This window comes from Carcharhinus amblyrhynchos, chromosome 20, assembly GCF_965287045.1.
Source record: "Carcharhinus amblyrhynchos chromosome 20, sCarAmb.v2.hapA, whole genome shotgun sequence".
Classification (NCBI taxonomy): Eukaryota; Metazoa; Chordata; class Chondrichthyes; order Carcharhiniformes; family Carcharhinidae; genus Carcharhinus; species Carcharhinus amblyrhynchos.
Window position 1 is genome coordinate 48,945,741 of NC_137343.1, and position 24,567 is coordinate 48,970,307.

Consider the following 24,567-nt stretch of genomic DNA (forward strand, 5'->3'; position numbering starts at 1 on the left):
TTGCTACCTGGTCCCGTGACTTTTATTTTATTGGTATACAATTATCCATAGCCTGTTGTGTACATTTGCTGTTGAGGAATCCAGACCTACTCCAAATTCCCAGGTGATAGCTTTGTCCTTCGCTCCTGACAGTTTTTAGTGCGTGCCCCAACTCACCAAGTGCAAGTGTGTTTGGGGAAGGGATTGCAAAGATCCTGCCCTTAAATACATTTTAAATTGATAGAATGATCTTTCCAGTTGGAAGTTTAGAATTCATTTAGAATGTGATTCTTGACATTCAAAGAATAGCAATATTGAGTTTAGCAACAGTATGATCATATTTTACAACTGAGTAGTTTTAGCTATTCTTCTTTTGTAGTTTTTTTTTGTTGGTTTTGTATTTTGTTAGTTCAAGGAAGTGGTTTGCTCATTTGTGGATAGGGTGTAGTTTTATTTTGTCCTGTCCCCTGTTTCCAAGCCTTATACAGGGGTAGAAATATTTTTGTTGATTCAAATAAACCTTGCACAGCTATTCAAAGAGGGAGACTCTACAAATCACCATCTCCTTCAGTCTCATTAGTGCTGGTTCACGTAATTTAGCTGTGTTTTTTGCAATGCAAGTAGATTGAATAGTGCGGATGTCACTAATGGTGCACTTGTCTCAGCAGATTTTTGTCGATCCTAGTTCAGCAATACCTGAAAACTGTCGCTGCTACATTGAGATCAAATGGCATTAGACCTTGTGGTTTCACTACTGTACAGGGACTGCAACTGTACAGGGCGCTGGTGAGGCCGCAGCTGGAGTACTGTCTGCAGTTTTGGTCGCCGCACTTGCGCAAGGGTATTTTGGCCTTGGAGGGAGTGCAGAGGAGTTCACTAGGCTGATACCGGAGATGAAGGGGTTGGACTATGAAGAGAGACTAAAAAGACTGGGTCTGTACTCGTTGGAGTTTGGAAGGATGAGGGGGGATCTTATAGAGACGTATAAGATAATGAAAGGGATGGATAGGGTAGAGGTAGAGAGATTCTTCCTGCTTAGAAAGGATAGCAGGACTCGAGGGCACAGCCTCAAGATAAGGGGGTGGGGGGAGCAGTTTAGATCGGAGTTGAGGAGGAACTTCTTCACTCAAAGGGTGGTGAATCTCTGGAATTCTCTGCCCGTTGAAGTGTGGAGGCTACCTCGCTAAATATATTTAAGTCTTGGGTAGATAGGGTTTTGACAGACAAGGGAATTAAGGGTTATGAGGAGAAAGCGGGAAAGTGGAACTGATCCACTTCAGATCAGCCATGATCTTATTGAATGGTGGGGCAGGCTCGAAGGGCTAGATGGCCTACTCCTGCTCCTATTTCTTGTGTTCTTATGTATTTTTTAAATTTGAAAACGTCAGGAGGGATGAGCATTTATTTTCATCAGGGATTTTTGTGGGATTTTTAAGTATAGTAAAGAGAGGTGGGCTAATCAGTTCATGGTTAGTTTTCTGGATTTGCAGCATGTTAGCCCAGGTTAGCAGTGAGATTAAGGTAATGAGTACATTGAGACCATATGGAAACTGAGGCCCATAGTCCAGTGCACCAACAAGGTTGAAAAGAATCTAATGAAGGAAGTAAGTTAACTAGTGATTGGTTAATGCCAAACTTGAGAACCAAAAGAAACTGGGGTGAATGAAGACGCAGAAAGGTAAGGAACTGCAAGGAGAAATGAGAATAGAAGACAGTGTGATGAATATTTATCTCATATTAACAATATGGATAGTCAGGAGATGTAGGAATGACTGGGGCAAGGAGAGAAGGGAAGGTGCAAGGCAATGTATTAATGGCTTAGAAGGGACAAGAGGGGAGTTCTGATACCAGTTCCAGAAAACAAAGAAGGCTTGGGCTGTTGACAGTGGAAAGGGAGAGAAGTTAGGGGCTGGAAGTGAAAGATAGCAATTGTTTACCAGATGCACTTTTTTTTGCAACCTTTGATATTGCTGACAACACCATCCTCTACCATTACCTCTCCTCCATTCATCAGTTGGCTAAATCTCTCCCTCACCTGGTTAACTGTGCAGTTACAGACAAAGCCTTCAATGGCTTTTCTTCCTGCTCCCTCACTGGAACTTCTGCAGTCTTGCCAGTTTCTACCCATGCCAACATTTTGTTTGATACCCCTTTTGTGCAATTGTTTTTAGCTTGTTCAGGATTATGAAGAGAATGTTAGAAATGCTTGAGCAAAATATGGAAGCGATATTAAAGTTTCAATCATGGCTCTATATGAAGTCAGGTGTGGAAGAAATTTAGCTTGAAACAGGAGGCTATTTCTTGGGAACAGTTTGAGCAATGACAGCACTCCACGGAGATCAGAGATAATGTTGATGGATGAAGAGAGTGGCATCGTCAAAGGTGAAAGGCCTCACTGTAAGACCTGAGAGAGTCAGAGAAAGTGAAGAACTCAATTGTTCTACTGAAGAACATGATTTCAGCCATTACCCTGAAGGTTGTGAGCAATCTAATGAATGCAGTGTGGAGTGATAAGTGAAGTCGTTAGAATGGGTTGGATGAGAAGGTCATTTTATTATAAAGAAGGGACAAACTAGGGGAGAAAATTTGGCAGTTGTAGACCACCAAGTTAATGGGAAACACATCAAGGAATGATTCATCTATGGCACACTCAGATTTCAGATTAAATTGGATGCCCATGAACATACTTTTGTTTCAGGGGCATGCAGCTGATGATTTGCTTAGCTCTATGATGGGAGTATATTTGGTACTGCATGCAATTAATTGATGTTCTTCGCTTGTGCTTTCCGGCTATTTATGTTGGAAACTATAAATCTTATTTTCTTTCCGATGAGGTTACATGTTTCAGTTGTGACGCTCTCCTGTACCTTGCTATGCTGTAAATATGCTTGGACGTGCTCGTCATTTAGCTCCATTATGGTGCAATAGATTCCATTGTTAGTTGGACAGATTTTTGTCAAGTCATCTATTTTTGCTTCTGCATCAATTCTGCAACTGCTGAAAGCCTCGTTCACTCCTTTGTCAGGCTCAACTTCTGACACTTCGCTCAACACTTCAGCACATCCAATCCTGCACTTTTTGTCCTGATTTCTCATCACTGGACTATCAAACCCTATTGGCTTCTCCTTCCCCAGTAAATTGAATTCAAAATCATATATGTCTTTCGATTGAACCCCAGTTTTCTCTGGACTCTGTGCAGGATATCTTGTGCTTTTCAACTTCTGATCTCCTCTGAATTCCACCTTCCCTCAGCTCTACTTGGCTTTGCCTTCAAATATGCAAACTCTCTTTCCTCCCCAAAAACTTTCCCAGCTCTGGATTGATTTTTTGTTTTGTCACCTCTCTGAATACTCTTTCAGTATGCTGCATCTATTTTCAGTCCAATTGTACTTTGGATGTGTGATTTTAGACATGTATTTTTTTTCCTGCCTAGCATCCTGAGGATCATTTTGATATTCGTCTTTCTCTGCTGTTATATACAGCTTCTATCCTTCCAATGGCCAGATGCAAGTTTCATCCTTTTCTAGTGTGAATGCATTGTTATGATGAAGTCTGTATTTCTTCCTCTGTAACATTTCTCTCCTATTCAACAAACTCCTGTTGTTTACTATGCTGCAACCATGAATATATCTAGAATCAGTTTATTTTCCCAATGTTCACTTCAATTTTATTTTATCACCCTGGGTTACTTGTTTAACATTCTTCAATTGAGATTTAGTTTCACCTCCTGACTAATGTCCTTTCTTATTCTCCCGTGTTTTCAGATACTTGTTTTAAACTCTTCTGCGGATTTTGAAATGCCAGTTTGGTGATCCAGACTCCTATTTATTGATTTATGTTGTCTTTTACTCTTGTTTGGCTTAGATTATAAAACTCACCAAGTTTTTTCCATGAAGGGAAAGCAAAAGTGCTGTTTTTAAAGTGCATATTTGCCCAATGTATGTAGCAATCCCCATATTGTTCTGTTTTATTACAACCTCATTATTGATATATATAAATGTCCTTTTTCCCTAATTTGCAGTGGATGACTGTTCTATGTTCAATTGTGATGTCACAGATACATTTTATTTACACCTATACTTTACAGAATCCTAATTATTATTGCTTTTTTCTTCGCATATTTTGCCAATTCATTCATCCCATTTTGATTTGTCTGTCCTGAAATCTGTTTGTTCTCTTTAGTTATTCCAGTTTCCTTCGTAATATCAAAATAATATTTCTACTGCAATATAATTACTGTCAAGTGTTCTCCCAATTCTTCAATTTCCCATTATTGCAAATTCATTGCTAAGTCAAGTTTGATCAATCTCCCTTTTGTACATTCAAAGATTTTGGTATCAACTCCACTCTTTTTTTCAAAGTTTTTCTCCACTCCCATTGTAAATCATTCTCTTTAATTATACAGCTTCCTCTTGAATTAAGAATTACCATCGACTCATGTCCATGAAGATTGTCTCTTCTAAGAAAACAATGTTCTGTGCAATAGCTCATTTCCCATATTGTACTGTGTTATAGACCTGATCTGAGATCTTTCAATTCATTATCTTCCATCTTCTGGGACAGATGGTTTCTTACTGCTTGCTGTAAAGTTCTATCCATAACTTTATTTTCTTTATTTGGCTCTCTAGTAAAGTCCTTTCACCACTTCTTAAAGGAACGAGGGAATGATTTCTTGAAGCCATTTGAATTATTTATTGCACTAAATGAGAACAAATTTCTGTGCGAGTACTTTTTTCGGGACTAATGCTACAAAGTCATTGCTGACCGACCCAATCTGCTTGACCCCAAAACTATTGCTGGTGGGGTTGATGGCAGTGTTTAACATTAGACAATAATTGACCTCTCCTTCCCACAGCAACCATGTTTGTTATCATCTATCATTGCACATTCCTCAATAACTTGAGCATTGATGACACATTCTGCAGATTTGAGCTCCATTTTGATGCATGAAAACCTTTGGGGTCTAAAGCTGTACTTAATCTCCAAGTTAGAGAGTTTAATGTGAGTATGAAGTGTTTGGAAGATCACTGCCTCTCTCCACTCTGAAATAATGCACAAACTGAACATGATTTTGGTTAACATTGGACAAGGTCAGCATTCATTGCCCATCTCGAATTGTCTGGAAAAGATTGTGTTTGGCCACCTTCTTGGACAGCTGGTAACAGTTTGAAAACTAGCTTGCCAGGCATTTTGGAGAACGGTTAAGAGTCAGTAATATTGAAGCCACATTTGGGCCAAATCAACTAATAACAGGTTTCCATCACTTAAGGACATTAACCGTTGATCACAGATAAACCATCTAGGGAAGAGAATTAGATTCCCAGTGTGTAACCACTTCTGCAATTTGTAACAAGCAGAGTTTGGAATTTTGCCAGTTTGAGGGTTCTGGTTCCCAGTGAGTGCCGAGGTTATGGAATAGAGTTAATTAGGAAGAAACAAGAAAGCGATTTCTAAGTTACACTTGTTTATCTTTTTCCAAAAATGCAGGTCCACTAATGTCCACTTATTAAAATACATCCGCAAATGGCAAAATGAGAAATGCTATCTTGAATCAAGTTGATATAACCAAAAGTTAAAACTTCACCATGCCAGGCCAGTGTTTATTGCCTATCCCTAATTGCCCTTGAGAAAATGGTGATAAACAGCCTTCTCGAGTCACTGCAATCCATGTGGAGTAGGCACACCTATGGTGTTGTTAGGAATAGAGTTCCAGGACTTTGATGCAGCAATGCTGACAGAACAGCAATGTATTTCCAAGTCAGGATGGTATGTAACTTGGAGGGGAACAGGTGGTGTTGCCAAGTATCTGTTGTCTTTGTCCTTCCAGATGGTAGAGTTCATCAGTTTGGAAGGTGCTGTCGAAGGAGTCATGGTGAGTTGGTATGCACTGCTGCCTCTGTGTGCTGGTGGTGAAGGGAGTGAATGTTTGCATTGGGCGCTAATCAAGCACCTGCTTTGTCCAGGATGGTGTTGAGTTTTTTGAGTGTTGTTGGAACTGTACACATCCAGGAAATTAGAAAGTATTCCATTGCACTCTTGACTTGAAGCTTTGAAGATGATGGACAGGTGTTGGGGACTCAGGAAGTCCTAGAGTCTTTGAATCACAGAGGTTTACAGCATGGAAGCAGGCCCTTCGGCCCAATGTGTCCATGCTGCCCTTTTTAAAAAAACCCTTAAGCTAATTCCAATTGCCCGCATTTGGCCCATATCCCTCTTTACCCATCATACCCACGTAACTATCTAAATGCTTTTTAAAAGATAAATTGTACCGGCCTCTGCTCTACCCCTGACAGCTTGTTCCAGACACCACCTTCTGTGTGAAAAAAATTGCTTCTCTGGACATTTTTGTATTTCTCCCCTCTCACCTTAAACCTATGCCCTCTAGTTTTAGACTCCCCTACCTTTGGGAAAAGATATTGACTATCTACCTTGTCTATGCCCCTCATTATTTTGTAGACCTCTATAAAATCACCCCTCAGCCTCCCACACTCCTGAGAAAGAAGTCCCTGTCTATTCATCCTCTTCTTATGACTCAATCCATCAAGTCCCGGTAGCATCCTAGTAAATCTTTCCTGCACTCTTTCTAGTTTAATAATATCTTTTCTATAATAGGGTGACCAGAACTGCACACATATTCCAAGTCTGGCCGTACCAATTTGTCTTACACAACCTCAACAATATGTCCCAACGCCTGTATTCAGTGTTCTGACCGATGAAACCAAGCATGCTGAATGCCTTCTTCACCACTCTGTCCACCTGTGACTCCACTTTCAAGGAGCTATGAATGTGTATCCCTAGATTTTTGCTCTGAAACTCTCCACAATGCCCTACCATTAACTGAGCAAGTCCTGCCCTGGTTCAGTCCGCCAAGATGCATCACCTCCGTTTTTCTAAATTAAACTCCATCTGCCATTCGTCAGCCCACTGGCCCAATTGATCAAGATCCCGTTGCAATTGAAGATAACTTCCTTCACTGTCCACTATGCCACCAATCTAGGTGTCATCTGCAAACTTACCATGCCCCCTATATTCTCATCCAAATCAGTAATATAAATGACAAGTAACGGTGGACCCAGCACTGATCCCTGAGGCACACCGCTGGCCACAGGCCTCCAGTTTGAAAAACAATTCTCTACAACCACACTCTGGCTTCTGTCAAGAAGTCAATTTTGTATCCATTTAGATACTTGAACTGTGATCCTGTGAGAATAAACTTTATGCAACAACCTACCATGCAGTACCTTGTCAAAGGCCTTGCTAAAGTCCATGTAGACAATATCAACTGCACTGCCCTCATCTACCTCCTTGGTTACCCTTTCAAAAAACTCAGTTAAATTTGTGAGACATGATTTTCCACTCACAAAGCCACGCTGACGGGCCCTAATCAGTCCTTGCATCTCTAAATGCCCGTAGATCTTGTCTCTCAAAATACCTTCCAACAATTTATCTACCACAGATGTGAGGCTCATCGTCCTGCAGCTCCTCGGCTTTTCCCTTCAGCCCTTTTTAAACAAAGGCACAACATTTGCCACTCTCCAATTTTCAGGCACCTCACCTCATTTGAATCGATGATTCAAATATCTTGGCTAGGTGAGCTATTCACTGCAGAATTCCCAGCTTCTGACCTGCCCTTTCAATTGCTGCATTTATGTGATAGTCTAGTTCTGGTGATTGTCAACCATCAGGACGGTAAAACCATTGAACATCATGGGGAGATGGTTAGATTCTCACTTCTTGGAGATGATCATTGTCTGGTACTTGTGTGGCGTGAATGTTGCCTCTCATCAGCACAAGCCTGAATATTCTCCCAGGTCTTGCTGCATATGGACTGCTTCAGTATCTGAGGAGTCACAAGTGGTGCTGGACTTGGTGCAATCATCAGCAGACACCCCCACTTCTCTCATTATGATGGAAGGAAAGTCGATGAAGCAGCTGAAGATAGCTGGGCCGAGGATGCCACCCTGAGGATCTCCTGCAACAATGTCCTGAGACTGAGATAATTGATCTCCAATAACCATAACCATCATCCTCTGTGCAGGTATGTCTCCAAGCAGTGGAGGATATTCCTCTGATTCCCACTGCCTCAGTTTTGTTAGCGCTCCTTGATGCCACACTCTATCAAATGCTGCCTTGATGTCAAGGCAGTTTTGTAGCTTCACTACATTGAGACTTCATTTGTTGAATTCGATCCCTGTCTGAGTCCCATTTTGTCTATGTTTGGACCAAGGCTGTAATGAGGTCTGGACCTGGCGAAACCCAAACTGAATGTTACTGAACAGGTTCAGTAAATCCTTCAAATTATATAAGTCTTGAATCCCTTGCTTTTGATCAATTCTGTTGGTTTTTTAGGATCAGCCGAAGTAATTTTCCAGAATAGAATCCATACAATAGAAGGAGTAAATTGTTGTAATCCCATCATTCTTGCGTCTCTCATGTAGATGATTTAACATTTGACTTAAGACACAGCACTTGCATTCAACTTGATCTAAGTTGATGCGGCTGGCACTCAGTCTATCCCTCCTTGGTGAAAAGAAAATCAGCTTGAATCTTGAGGTGGATTTACCTGAGGATCATTGACAGAGAGGCCCTAGTCCACTATCTTTAAAACCTCAGTTGTCTGCCATAGCACCATCCCAATATCTGCACAATAGATTTGTGTAGGACTGTGTTTCGCAGTGAGTGGTTGCTTAGCTGTCATACGCCTTGAGTTGATACTGCAGACTCACCTACTAGGTTTACTGGTGTGGTTTCAACACGGGGAATGTTAGACACACTGTGCAGCAAACTACAGAGCCTGTTGCTTGCAGAGAAGTTCCACAAACCAAAAAACTGCCAGGAGTTTCTCCTTTCACTTTATAATTGCGATTACTCCCAGCTCCATCTCCATCAATCTGTCCGCTGTCTCTAATTCGTTACTTTGCTTACTGATATCCAGTACTAAATTAGTTGGAATTTCCAACAATTAAATAGTGAGGACTGAAATCATTGTCTTTGATCTACACTGAGTTATGCCCAAGTCACTCCCTGGCATTTATCAGGTTGTCTGGAGCTGAAAAACTATGACATCATCTTCGGAGCCTTCAATGTGTCTTCGATGAAGATGAGCATTTCGTCAAGGTCATCCCCACACCCCCACTACTTGCCTTCAAACAACCACGCAAACTCAAACAGACCATTGTTCACAGCAAACTACGCAGCCTTCGGGAGAGCAACAATCACGACACCACGCAGCCCTGTCACAGTAACCTCTGCAAGATGTGCTGGACCATCGACATGGATGCCATCATCACACATGAGAACACCACCAGGTACAAGGTCCACATTCATCTGACGTGGCCAACATTGTCAACCTTATATGCTGCAAGAAAGGATGTCTCAAGGCGTGGTACATTGGCGAGACCATGCAGACACTATACGACAATGGATGAATGGACACTGCGCGACAGTCACCATGCAGGAGTCTTCCCTTCCTGTTGGGGAGGAACACCTCAGCAGTCAAGGGCATTCAGTCCCTGATCTTCGGATAAGCATTCTTCAAGGCTTCCTTCAAGACACACGACAACACAAAATCGCCTTGCAGAAGCTGATAGCCAAGTTCCATACGCACAAGGATGGCCTCAACCAGGATCTTGGGTTCATGTCACATTATCTGCAACCCCCATGACTTGTCTGGGCTTGCAAAATCTCACTAACTGACCTGGCTTGAGACAGTTTACACCTCTTTAACCTGTGATTATTCGTCTCTCCACTCACGTTCTCTGTATCTGTAGACACTTGATTACCTGTTAAGACTCGCATTCTGACTATTATCTTGCAATTGTGCCTCTGTCTATATATGCTGTGTTTGTGAACCCAACTCTGCACTTGCGTGATGAGAGAGCAGCACTCCAAAAGCTTGTGATAACAAATAAATTTTGTTTTAACCTAGTGTTGTTAGACTTCTAACTTTGTCAAATTGACCGAGGTTGTGCTTCTAATTGACCCTGCACTGAGCTATCAAACCTATGTTTTTCCCAAAACCTCATCTACCTACTTCAGCTCCCAGAAGGTCACATGTTTCCGCATGTCTTCTGCTCAGCTGCTGAAACACTACCCCATGCCATTATGATCACATGAAATGGCTATTCCAATAAGCTGCCGACAGGTCTCCTATGTTGTACAGTTAAGCTCATCCAAGACTCTGCTGCCCGTATCCTAACTCACACAAAGCCTTGTTCATCCATCACCCCTTTAATACCTGTATTAGCTCCAAGTCTGCAAACATCTTTTGGCTTTGCTCCTCTCTCTGTATAGCGTTCAGCTCCCTTATTTTTGAGAGTTCTGCACTCACTAAGTTTTGGCCCTCTGTGCATGTCTGATTTTTATTATTCTCCCATTGGTGGCAGTGTCTGCATCTGTTCAGGTTCTGAGTCCTGGAATTTTTTCTAAACCTCTTTGCCTTTCCTCCTTTAAACCTTAAACCTTAAACCTTTGGTCCTTAAAACCTACTTCTGACCAATCTTTTACCCACCTGTTCTAATACCTCCTTATGGCTTGATGTCAAATGTTATTTGATAACACTGCTGTGAAGCACCTTGAAACATTTTGCAATGTTGAAAGTGCTATATAATTGCAAGCTTTTGTGGCCCTTTGGGAGAATTCTAATTCATCTTAGACCTTTGCTTTGAAGGACATGTTTTAGCTGATTTGTCATTTGTAAATTGGGTAAGCAAGACTAGTTAGTCGCATTCATGCTGAAGAATAAATACATCCATGTCAAGGTGAGAAGTAGAACTTGGCTTCAGCATCTTCTGGCTGAATTTGGTGCTGTTTCTTGCCTGTCTGATGTCAGTGTCAGTGATACTGATAGAATGCCTCTTTGATTTTCCAATTTCTTGAAGCCCCAGAAGCTTCAGTTCTTCCTATCAGCGTGAAATGCTGCTTTGTATGCCATTGGCAGAAGCTAAGCTTGAAGAAGTTCACCTGGTTTGTGGTCTACTGGAAAGACTGGGCTTTTATCAACTTGGAAAAAGCTGTGATTCAGAATTTGGCGTTTAGAATCACTCAGTTTCAGATGGGGATGAGAATTGTCCCTAAGCCTCCAGGCTGTTTCTCATGATTCTGTTGGCTGCAAGTTGTTTTTGCTTCCTGATGGTATCCAAAAACTGTGGTTTGTTGTTCCTTTCATTGAATATTGGCCCTTAACTCCTTGGGCCAATAAACAAAGAGTACCAGAGAGCCAACAGTAGTTGATGGCCTCCAGTGATGGAGAAAAAGCAGCAAGCTCCTAACTTGGCTGTGGTTCTGCTCCAGCTATTGTGATCAATGTTTTCATGTGACAGAATGGGGAATCTGTCGGGGCCGTGGATACAGGGACTGCAGAATCTTCTTTACAATTTCTGTAAGCTAATTTAAACCAAGGTGTTTATTGTCATTTGAATTGTGTGAGGATTAAATATACACTTGAATGCTGTAAGTATGGATCAATGCAAGTATTCCTAATAACCTTATTTAGCAAAAATCATTTTTCAGCTTCTATAATTCGTACACATCTCACGTTACTCCTATCATTAATGACAGTTTGGTAACAGCTTATACTTCGCCCCAGTATTATGTAGCTCAAGGACTATAATCATACTGTTTTTCAGTTCAAGTGGGCATATTGTAAAGGTTTCACACCCACGCCAAGTACGCTTTAGTGAATTTTGGTGACAACCTGCAGTATGTAAATAAAATTGGCTTCCTCGGTCATTCTGTCTCACTGTGGTGTTGGTATGACAGTGATACAACCTGAATGGTAACTGGCAAGGGTGCAGAACAGTGCTCCAAATTGGAGCAAATAGCACGCAATGAATGGACTCTTTTTTTTGGGAGGTGATCAGGGTTAACACGAACTAAATATCATGGCAACGTTCCAAAAAGAGAAGATATATGAATTCTTCTGCGAATTCTCAAATGTCAAAAGATTACTGTAGGCAGTCTGTCAATTATGTGGCCTTTGTAACATTCAGACTTATAGAATGGAATGGCAGGTAAGGATGAGGTGGGTTATTAAGGTTGGAGCACTATGATTCGACAATTTCTACACTACCCACATGTTCCAAAAGAAAAGGGGAAAGGAGGTGGGCTAGCGTTGTTGATTAGGGGAAGTTTCAGAGCAGTGTTGAGTTGTGATATAAAGGTAGTGGGTAGTGATCTGTTTGGGTTGAAATCATAAATAGCAGAGGAAGGAAGATAAGGGTGGGAGTAGTCTAGAGACCCCCAAAATGTGACCTTTCAAGAGTTCAGGGAACAAGTGAGGAAATATCACAGGGCATGTTTGAAGGGAACTGCAAATGTCATGGGAGATTTTAATCTGCATATTGATTGGACAAGGCATACTGTCAAGGGTAGCATAGAAGAAGAAGAATTTGTGGAGAGAGTCATAGAATCCTGCAGTGCAGAAGGAGGCCATTCAGCCCATCAAGTCTACACTGGCCACAATCCCATCCGGGCCCTAACCCCATGCATTTATCCAAGCTAGTGCCCTGACACTAAGGACAATTTAGCATAAGCAATCCATCTAACCCACAACATCTTTCAGACTGTGGGAGGAAATTGGAGATGGGAGGAAACCCACGCAGGCACGAGGAGAATGTGCAGACTCCACACAGACAATGACCCAAGTCGGGAATCGAATCCAAATCCCTGGCACTGTGAGGAAGCAATGCTAGCCACTGTACTGTCAGGGATTGCTTTTTAGAGCAGTACGTTGTGGAACCTACCTGGGAATTTTAGATTTAGTTTTGTATAATGAGGAAGGATTAATTAGGGATCTTGTGGTTAAGGATCAATATGATAGAATCCCAGATACAGTTTGAGGGTGAATGCCACAGCCCCGTAACCAGTGTCTTCAACTTAAATAAAGGCAGTTATAATAGTATGAGGTGGAGTTGTCTGACATGAACAGGATAAACAAGCTAAGATACAAGTCAGAACATGAGCAGTGGCAGATATTCAAACAGTGAGTCCAAAATGTTCAGCAGGAGTTTATCCTAATCAAAAAGAGGGATTCTGCGGAGAGAGTGGCAAAATCCATTGTTAACAAAGGAGGTCAAGGATCATGTTAAATTGAAAAGCAGGACAAAGTGATTAGAAATAGTGGTAGACCAGAGGACTGGGAAGTTTTTAGAATGCAGCAGCAAATAACTAAAAAGCTCATAAGAAGGGAGAAGGTAAATTTTGAGAGAAAACTTGGCATGGAATATAAAAACAAGCTGTAAGAATTTCAGTGGATGGGAAGCAGGTGGCTAAGATAAATGTGGCACCTCTACTGAACGAGGCTGGTGAATTGATAACAGCAAACAAAGTAATGGCAATTATGGTAAATAAATTTTTTTGCACCAATCTTCACTGTGGAAGACACTGCCAATATCCCTAAGGTATCAGGCTGATTTCAATTAACGTGGTAGGACTTACAAAAATCCCAATCGCGAGGGATAAGGTATTAGAGAAACTCAAGCAGCTAAAGATGGACAAGTCACCAGGACCTGATGAACTGCGCACTAGGGTTTTATTGGAAGCTACTGCAAAGATAGTGGACCCATTGGATGAAATGTTTTGTAATTTGCTAGATTTCAGGAAGACGCCAGCAGACTGGAAAACGACCAATTTGATTCCCTTGTGGAAAAAAGGAGAAAGGCAGAAGGGTAGGGTACTATAGGAGAGTTAATTTAACATCTATTATTGTCAAAAGCTGGAGTCAATAATAGAAGTGGAAGTAGCTAATCATTCAGGAAAACTGAATATAATCAAACCTAGTCAACATGATCTTATGAAAAGAAGATCATGTTTGACAAATTTGCTCAAATACTTTGAAGATGTAACAGGTAGAGGGGAATGCCCGAGGAAGTGTGTTAGCATGGATTGAACACTGGCTGTCATGTGGAAAGCAGAGTTTTCAGAGCAGCAAGATGTAATTAGTGGAGTACTGCAGGGATCAGTTCTTGGTCCACTGTTGTTCATTACTTACATTAATGCCCTGGAGAAAGGAACAGAATACAAGGTTTCCAAATATGCTGATAGTACAGGTGCCAGACCAGGTGCTAGACTTGGAAGTTGGGGTGCATTTTGGTGATAGTGACCACAATTCGGTTACGTTCACCTTAGTGATGGAAAGGGATAGGCATGAACCTCAGGCCAGTAGTTTTAGCTGGGGGAAGGGTAATTATGAGGCCATTAGGAGAGAATTAGGAAGCATAGGTTGGACTAGGAGATTACAGGGACTGGGAACGTCCGAAATGTGGAGTTTTTTCAAGGAGCAGCTACTGCGAGTCTGTGATAGGTATGTCCCTGTCAGGCAAGGAGGAATTGGTAGGGCTAGGGAACCGTGGTGCACTAAAAGAGTTGATTTGTTGGTTAAAAAGAAAAAGGAGGCTTATGTTCGGATGAGACTTGAGGGCTCGGGTAGTGCACTAGAAAACTTTAGATTGGCTAGGAGGGAGTTGAAGAGTGAGTTAAGAAGGGCTAAAAGAGGACATGAGAAGACTTTGGCTGATAGGATTAAGGAGAATCCTAAGGCGTTCTATAGGTATGTCAAGAACAGAAGGTTGGTTAGGGCAAGATTAGGGCCAGTTATAGACAGCAGAGGGAAGTTATGTGTGGAACCGGAAGAGATTGGAGAGGCATTGAACCAATATTTCTCTTCGGTGTTCACGCAGGGGGACAAGAATATAGCTGAGGAGGACACTGGGTTGCAGGGGAGTAGAATAGACAGTATTACAGTTGATAAGGAGGATGTGCTGGATATTCTTGAGGGATTGAAGATAGATAAGTCCCCTGGTCCAGATGGGATTTACCCTAGGATTCTCTGGGAGGCAAGAGAAGTGATTGCAGAGCCTCTGGCTCTGATCTTCAGGTCGTAGTTGGCCTCTGGTATAGTACCGGAAGATTGGAGGTTAGCGAATGTTGTCCCATTGTTTAAGAAGGGGAACAGAGACTTCCCCGGGAATTAAAGACCGGTGAGTCTCACTTCTGTTGTGGGCAAGGTTTTAGAAAAAATTATTAGGGATAGGATTTATAGTTATTTGGAGAGTAATGAATTGATTGGAGATAGTCAGCATGGTTTTGTAGCAGGTAGGTCGTGCCTTACTAACCTTAGAGTTTTTTGAAAAAGTGACCAAAGAGGTGGATGGGGGTAAGGCAGTTGACGTGGTATATATGGATTTTAGTAAGGCGTTTGATAAGGTTCACCATGGTAGGCTTCTGCAGAAAATGCAGATGCATGGGATTGAGGGTAATCTAGGAAATTGGATCAGGAATTGGCTAGCAGATAGGAGACAGAGGGTGGTGGTTGATGGTAAATATTCGTCATGGAGTTCGGTTACGAGTGGTGTGCCTCAGGGATCTGTTTTGGGGCCACTGCTGTTTGTAATTTTTATTAATGATCTGGATGAGGGTATAGTTGGGTGGATTAGTAAATTTGCTGATGATACCAAAGTCGGAGGTGTGGTAGATAGTGAGGAAGGGTGTCATAGTTTGCAGGAAGACTTGGACAGGTTGCAGAGCTGGGCCGAGAGGTGGCGGATGGAGTTTAATGCGGAGAAGTGTGAGGTAATTCACTTTGGTAGGAATAACAGATGTGTTGAGTATAGGGCTAACGGGAGGACTTTGAATAGTGTGGATGAACAGAGGGATCTAGGTGTATGTGTACATAGATCCCTGAAAGTTGGGAATCAAGTAGATAGGGTTGTTAAGAAGGCATACGGTGTCTTGGCGTTTATTGGTAGGGGGATTGAATTTAGGAGTCGCAGCGTCATGTTGCAACTGTACACAACTCTGGCGCGGCCGCACTTGGAGTACTGTGTGCAGTTCTGGTCCCCACATTACAGGAAGGATGTGGAGGCTTTGGAGAGGGTGCAGAGGAGGTTTACCAGGATGTTGCCTGGTATGGAGGGGAGGTCCTATGAGGAGAGACTGAGGGATTTGGGGTTGTTTTCGCTGGAAAGAAGGTGGCTAAGAGGGAATCTTATTGAAACATATAAGATGATTAGAGGTTTAGATAGGGTGGATAGTGATAGCCTTTTTCCTCGGATGGAGAAAGCTAGCACGAGGGGGCATGGCTTTAAATTAAGGGGGGGTAGTTATAGGACGGATGTCAGGGGTAGGTTCTTTACCCAGAGGGTGGTGAGGGATTGGAATGCCCTGCCTGCTGCAGTTGTAAATGCGCCTAGTTTGGGGGCGTTTAAGAGATCCGTGGATAGGTTTATGGACGAAAAGGGATTGGTTTAGGTTAGTGGGTCATTGTTTTTTAACTGGTCGGCTCAACATCGTGGGCCGAAGGGCCTGTTCTGCGCTGTAATGTTCTATGTTCTATGTAGTACAAAGATAGTTGAAAGGGCAGATTGTGATAAGGATATCGTGATTCTACAATGGTATATAGATAGATTGGGTGAAATCCTGGTAAATGGAGTTTAATGTGGGGAAGCACTTTGGTTGGTGGAATCAAAAGGCAGATTATTATCTGAATGGAGAGAGACTGCAGATGAGTGAAGTATATAGGATCTAGGTGTTCTAATGCATGAATCACAAAAAACTGGCAAGTAGGTCCAACAAGCAATTAAGAAAACAAATGACATCTTGACCTTTATTGCAAAGGGGTTGGAATTTAAAAATAGTGAGGTTTTGTTGCAGTTGTACAGGATGTTGGTCAGTCCTGTTACCTGGAATACTGCGTACAGTTTTGGTCCCCTTACCTAAAAAGGGATATAATAACATTGGAAGAAGTCCAAAGGAGATTCACTGGGCTACTTCCTGAAATGAGAGGGTTGTCCAATCAAGAGAGACTAAATAGTCTGGGTCTGTATTCCTTAAGGGTTTTGGAGTGTGAGGTGACCTTATTCAAATATATAAGATACTGAGGCTGCTTGGCAGAGTAGATGGTGAGATGTTTTCACTAGTGGGAGATGGGTACAAAATAAAGGGCCGGTCACTTAAAACGGAGGTATGCAGAAATTTTTTCTCACAGAGGGTGGTGCATCTCTGGAATTTTATGCCTCAACATGTGGTGGAAGCTGGATCATTAGAAGTATTTAAAGCGGAGGTGGGTAAGTATTTGACAGATTGAGGAATAGAGGGTGAGGGGGAAATGGCACAGAAAATGAGTTGAGGCCAGCATAGATCAGCCATGATTGTTTTGAATGGTAGGTTAGGCTTAAAGAATCTGGTGGCCAACTCCTGCTTCTGTTTCTTAATGTTCTTGTGTATTTCATCACAATGAGACCAATACAAGAGATACAAAAAAACCCTGGCCAATTCAGAAAAATAAGTTGTAAACTTGCTCTGATCGCTAGGAATAAGCTCTCCTATGAATCTTCTAGGTCATTAGGTTATGAGATTTGACATCTCTATTTTGATATTTAGAATCTTCTTCACTGTAGAACATCCCACAGTAGCCAAGTCTGATGTGAACTAATCACTTCACAGCTCTGCAGAGTCTTCACAGTCTTGGCCCTCTGGTCTACCACTATTTCTAATCACTTTGTTAACACTTCACAGTCTTGGCCTGAGAACTTGCATAAAATTTTTCTAAACTCTCTCAGATTCTGTTTGATCTTTAACAGAACTCTGACTTTGATGTAGCTGGAAACACTTTTGTAACATCACCTTTTCTAACGCTCCTGAAGCTACTCCAATGACTCCATTTGTCTTGAGTTGTGATATTTGTCCCTGTTCTCATAAGTTAAAATGCCTTCTGCTTAATTCTAACTTATTTCTGAAAAGAAATTGTAAGTAAATCCACACAATTTAAATTTGTTATTTGGTTGGCACAGATTTTAATTCTAGCTTTTCTGTTTGCCGGTAAAACAATGTATTAGTCACTACTCACATCCACTGTGATAAATCGACACTTGATTCTGAGTGGAACATGAGGCTGTTACAGGATGAAGCACCTTTGCCAATCCAGGCAACACCTGGACTTTAAAATTCTCATTCTTGTTTTCAAAGCTCTCCATATGGACTAGCCGTTAGCCAACTAGAGCCCCTTTCTCTGATTTTCTAGCCCCAAAACAATTCGAGATCTCTGATTTCCTCTAGTTCTGGCATCTTCAACATTTGCAATTTTACCATCATATTCTGAAGATAATACATCCCCAAATAATAATGCACTTCCTAGTTTTCATGAATGGAGAGTCAAACCCACGCAGACACGGGGAAAACATACAAACGCCAAAGAGACTGTCACCCAAGCTGGGAATTGAATCCGGGTCCTTAGCGCTGTGAGGCAGCAGTGCCGGTGGATTGTACTTGGCATACACTTTTACAAAACAGTGGTCAAAGTGACCCTTTAATGACAAAAGTAGTCAGCAAATCTGACCAAGCTAAAGAGTCTGTCTGTTCTCAGCCTGGCTTGCTGCGTGGTCAGCTTCCATATCCGCCCAAAATGTATAGTTATCTATTAGAATAAATGAGCTGATAGCATTGGTTAATTGAATGTAGTATATGACATGCAAAGTAGCTTTCTCAGGGCAGAAAGTCAAGATTCTTTGCCAGTGTTTTGAGACTAAAATTTTAATCGTCAGCAGAGAAAAGAGGAAGTTACACCTTCAAACGTAAGGTGATATAAATTGCTAAAAGCCATGGTAACAGAGTAGCTGCACAAAAATTCAGTGTTAACCTAGCAAATGTTAAACATTAGCTTGTCTGTTTAGTGTCATCCCAAGCAGTAATAACTAGTTTTTATTTCTGAGCATTTCAAAACATGCTACTCATGTGAAAATATCTATGAAAAACTGGACTCTGCTTCTTTATTTCTTTCAAAAAATTCAAATGAAATGTTGAAAAATAAAAATAATAGAAGGCAATTCTCATGCCTTAGCAACAGCAAGAAATTAAGTGAAACACACATTTCCAATATATACATGATCATTCACAAGGCATTCAGCAAAGTGTTCTTGACTAGCTGCAAAAAACCCATTGTGTTACCATGTGTGAGATGCATCTAACTTGACGGGTGGGATTTTATGGCTGTTCTTGCTGGCGGGATCATTTGGTCCTGCTGATGGTGATTGCTCACCATGAGGAACCTGCAGTGGGATGTGTGAACAATGGGAAATGCCACTGATAGGACTGGAAGACCCTGCTGCTGACCATTGCTGGGCTGTCACCCCAAAACATGAGGGGTGGAAAATCCTACCCAATATTGTTTTGGTGGCAAAAATGTACTATTTGTATAACCTAGGGTATATCTCCACCATTGGTGGGGCATAGCTTTAGTCTAAGTTCCAGAATGCACTCCCACTAACTCCTTTTAAGATGCTCTTTAAGGTTCAAATTGCATTTCTTAATTCTTGTTGGGGCTTGTTATGTGCAAGGATTGCAGAGTTTCTCAAATACATGAAAGCCCACGTGCATGCCCTGGACCAGGCCTTCTGCCATCAAGCATTGTTACGAAGAAAGGCAGAAGGAATAGATGTAGCCACTTGTTCTTGTTTGACTGAGTTGATGGTTGTAAAAGACTCAGCAATCCACGAGTTATCCAGGTTATCAGTCATTCCATCAAAACTGATATTAACTTGAACAAATGGTATTGGAAACCCAAACTTGAACAGTTGCTTCTGGTTGGCTGATTCTATCAACAGTTAGATCAGAAGTAAAGTTCATGTTATTCATACAGATACTGTTGCTAGGGCTATAACACCAGAGTTCCTTTAAGGACAGACTGCAAGATTGCTCTTGAAATAGTTTCCTTGCTCTGACTTAACAATCCAGGCTGACAAATGGAGTACTTTAGTATATTTTCTGTTTGTAGTTTGATTAAATGGGATTAATAATCCATTAACATTGGGAGGAGGGGCAAACGTGGATTGTTTTAATTACAATGCTGTTGGTTGTATTAGCATCTTGTGGATTGTTTTAGCTGCTGTGGTGGAAATTCTCAGCTGTCAAAATGTGAGCAGGGTTCTTAGAGCAGGTCGTTGGGCATGTATTATTCTGAAACTTCCTCAGTGAAGTGGAAACTCTTTATTCAAAAGATTTATTTCTTCAGCTTTGTTCTTATAGAGCATCAAACATGCAGGACAAAGTCTCCATGAAGATCTGTTTAATTTAATATTAACCCAGCATGGCTGATGTACGTACTCAACTGAGTGACTACTGTTGGATTTCTAACATTGCTAGAACTCTGGTGTTCTTCTATACAACTGATCAAAAGTTCTGGAAATCCTGGTTTTCCCTGAGCTGGAAATTTAGCAAGCCTCCACAAAGAGCTTTGGTATCTTTTGAAACTTTTGTTGGGATAGTGCCAACCAAAACTTGGTTTGAGCCCTGAGGGTAGGTGTGAATCCAAAACACCTTGGCCACCTCTGATTCAGCGAGAGAGACTAACCTAAATTTGGCTGGCTCACTGAATGTTGGTTAGTGGTGGATACGGATGTGAACACATTTAATCACCAGAGTTGCTGCCAAGTGTGAGGTGATGCACTTGGAAGGAGTAATTTGACAAGGAAGTACTCAATAAATTGTAGGACCCTAGGAAATTCTTGGAACAAAGGGACTTTGGTGTGTTTGTCCACAGATCTCTGAAGATGAAAGGGCATGTTAGTAGGGTATGGGAAACCTGCCTTTATCAAATGAGGTGTAGATTAAAAAAGCAGGGAAGTCATATCGGAATTACAGAACTTTGAGGCCACAGCTAGAGTACTCTGTGCAGTTCTGGTTGTCACATTATAGGAAGGATGTGATTGTACTAGACGGGGTGCAGAGGTGTTTCACCAGGATACTGCCTGGATGGAAAATTTAAGTTATGAAGAAAGTTGGGGTAAGCTTGGGCTGTTTTCATTGGAGCAGAGACAACTAAGGGGCGGACCTGATTGAGGTGTACAAGATTGAGAGACATGGACATAGTGGATAAGGAGCAGTTGTTCCCCTTATTTGAACGGTCAGCCAGGAGGGAGATAGGTTCAAGGTGAGGGGAAGGAGGTTTGGGGAGGTGTGAGGAAAACTACTTTATCCAGAGGGTGGTGACACTCTGGAATGTGCTGCCTGGGAGCGTTTAAAAATCCTTTAAAAAATACCTGGATAAGCACTTAGCACATCAGAACATTCGGGGCTCTGGGCCAAGTGCTGGCAGATGGGATTAGGTGGGAGTTCAGGTGTTTCGAATGTGTCAGTGTGGACTCGATGGGCTGAAGGGCCTCTTCTGCACTGTATAATTTTATGAATTGAATTATAGGTAAAGGTCCTGTTATGTTCAGGGGCAGGGGGCTCTGGAGCTGGATTCAGAGAATCATAGAATCCCTACAGTGCAAAAGGAGGCCATCCAGCCCATCAAGTCTACAGCAACTCTCTGACAGAATCTTACCCACGCCTTCTCCCCTGCCCTAATCCAATAATCCCACAAATTTACCATGGCTAACCTATCTAATTTACACGTCTTGGTTTACTAAGGGGTAATTTAGCATGACCAATCCACCTAACCTGGACCCTGGGAGGAAACCCACGCAGACATGGGGAGAATGTGCAAACTCCACATTGTCTCCTAAATTGGGAATTGAACCTGGGTCCCTGGCACTGAGGCAGCAGTGCTAACCACTCTGCCATCCTACCGCCTACAGTTGAGTCATACTCGTACTGGGGATTGTACTAAGGAGCCTGCAGGCAGTCATTTTAGACTGGTGTCAAGGAACATCGAATCATAGAATTCCTACAGTTGAGAAGGAGGCCCATTGAGTCTACACCAACCGCAATACCAACCATGCCCTCTTCCTGTATCCCTTCATATTTACCCTGCTAATCCCCCTGACACTGGGGTCAATTTAGCATGGCCAATCAACCAAACCGACACGTTTTTGGACTGTGGGAGGAAACCAGAGCACCTGGAGGAAACCCATGCAGACACGGAGGAATGTGCAAACTCCACACAGACAGTGACCGGAGGCCGGAATTGATCTCGGTCCCTAGCGCTGTGAGGCAGCAGTGCGAACCACTTTGCCACCGTGCCATATGTGATCCTTGGGTCCCATTGTGGGATTTGGCTGATTACTAGGATAGTAAATCATTTGAGATCAGAGCTAGTTGGAAGCAGTTTGCAGAAGCTATGAATTTTACTCCTTTATTCATCCCCGGCAGCAGTGTTATTTATTTGGGTGATTTTTACTTCACTTCAAGAGCAACGAGTTCTGGTGAAATCTGGGTTCAGTTGTTTGAATTTGGATTCTTGGTATTTTCTCGTCGAACGTCAGCTGATATTTTATAATGGTGAACCTTTTCTGCCTTTGCTCAGCACAATATGGAAGTACCTAATATAACAAACGATAAACTGATCTTCCTGTTCCAACCTTCACTTTTTATCTCTCTCTCACACATGGCAGAAGAGAGGTTGAAGGTTTGTGTGAGTGTAAGAGGGAGCACTCCTGCTGCTCCTGGCTCACAGGGCATAATCTGAAACACATCTGCTGGGTTTCCTGAGTGGTTTTCCCTTTAAACTGTGAAACAGTGCAGCATGTGGAACATGCCACTCTGTGCAATGAATAGCTTCTTAACCAGTAGACCATTTTTTTTTTTTAGACGTTCATATGTACAAAGGCACTTCAATCCTAAGGAGTCTGTGCAACAAACAGGCTGCACGTAACAAGGACTAAATTGAAGGAACATGGAACCTGAACCATGGAAAAGCTAGCTGCTGTTAAATTCAAATCAGGCTCTCAATTAAACTCTGAGAACCTCATTTGAATATTATACAATGTTTGGAGTCTTCAACAGGACCCAGACATGTCATGCTATCTGCCAGTGTTAAAATGGCTGCTTGTGGCAGGTTGGACCATTCCTTGATTTTTTTTAATGCTTAATTGACCCTTAAACACCACCATCAGGTGTGTTAGTGTGGGCTCCTTGGTATCTCCTGGATTGAACCCGTTCCATGTTATTGACATTGATACTGAGTCCTGGTTTTGATTGTTGGCGTTTTTGTCAGGTTTAACTGGAATGGTTTCAGATGATTTTTATATTAAGTATTTTGGAGGCCACTGTTGAAACAGTCTGTTGATAGTGATGTGTTTGTCTAGCTGTCCACACTGAATAAAGATGTTGGTTTGTTGGACTATGCATGAATCAAATTTGCCTTGTTTTGAAAATGTGACCTTTTTTATGTGATTAGAGTGTGTAAAACATCAGTTTGAGTTGTGACTCTTTGAAGTCCACATTGTATTTGATTTTTGTGCACTGGTGTTGAATTGTATCATTAAATGTGTATGGAAATTCTAGACCAGCCATATTGCCCAATTTGCCTATTGCCTTTCTAGGATAATATGCCAATCAATCTTTGCCTGCTTGCACCGGACAAATTTGCTTGACGTTATGCCACACTGCATGCTGAGCTCAAAGTGAGATTGTTCGCACAAAGCGAGAAAGTCCTAATGTTCCCATTTAATTGAGGAAAATTACTTCTCATTTGTCTGAGATTGTTTGTTTATTTCTGTGTTGTACTGATTAAATAGGGACTCAGTATAATCAGATTGACAATAACTGACTTGGTGCCTTGAAAAATGCTATTTAGAACTTTAACTGAATCACTTAATTAAACCTTTTATCTTTTGGGATTTTTGAATGATGCTCCCTGAAGGGAAGGAAAATTCACAAGGAAGAGAGGTGATAGAATCTCGACAACCATCAAGTTGAGAATGAGTGAGATCCACTCAGATGTTAAGGAGTTTAAATTGGGTCTTAAGCATGATCACACTGATCCACAAAAGACAGACAAACATTTGGAGCAAATATGTGGCCACCAGACTTGAGGGAGATTAAAGGGTAATAATATAGAAAGAGTTAGGATAGTGAAACCCCCTCTCTATCCTCAATGAGTACGTTAAGGTGAGGGAAAATTGCAGATAACTGCGGAGCTCCAGCACTGAACTCGGCACTGGAACAGACTGGAGGGCCAAAGGATGTGATCCATTCTTTGTTTCCAATTAATCAAAAAGATTTGACCACATGAAAATCTAATTAGCCTGAATCGCCGTTCTTGTATCAAGTAAAATTCTGACGAGAATCAAAACCCCAGTGTAACAGGAATAAAGGCCAGTCCAGAAAATGTGATGGAGCCTTGGTGCTTTGGCTGATTTGATGGACAATATTTGTTTAAAAGATGAAAAATAAATTTAGCAACTGATTAGAAGAGGTTTCATCTATGTAAGTTAATGTAATTAATCATTAAAGTCATGATTTTCTTCTAAGTAAATTATCCCTCAAGCTATTGAAGTGAGTTAGCCATATATTTGGGCAGCACACTAGTTAGCACTACCGCCTCACAGTGCCAAGGACCTGGGTTCAATTACTGTCTCGGGTCATTGTCTGTGTGGAGTTTGCCCGTTCTCACGTGTCTGTGTGGGTTTCCTCTGGGTGCTTCGGTTTTCTCCCACAGTCCAGAAATGTGCAGGTTAAGTTGATTGACTATAGTAAATTGCTTCTGATGTTAGGGAGATGTCAGGTCGATTAGTCGAGTAAATATGTGGGGTGACGGGGGTAGGGCCTGGGTGGGATTGTTGTCACTGCATGCTCGATGGGCCAAATTACCACCTTCTGCACTGTAGGTATTCTTATGATTCTTCTATGATACATACAATAGCCACAAGA

The 24,567-nt window shown here is 41.8% G+C and overlaps 1 protein-coding gene across 2 annotated transcripts in view; it reads left to right on the forward strand.

Annotated features, from left to right (window-relative positions):
• The window catches only part of cabin1 (calcineurin binding protein 1), a 464,629-nt gene that overhangs the window by 107,261 nt on the left and 332,801 nt on the right, over positions 1-24,567 (forward strand). The gene's annotated exons all lie outside the window — the stretch shown is intronic.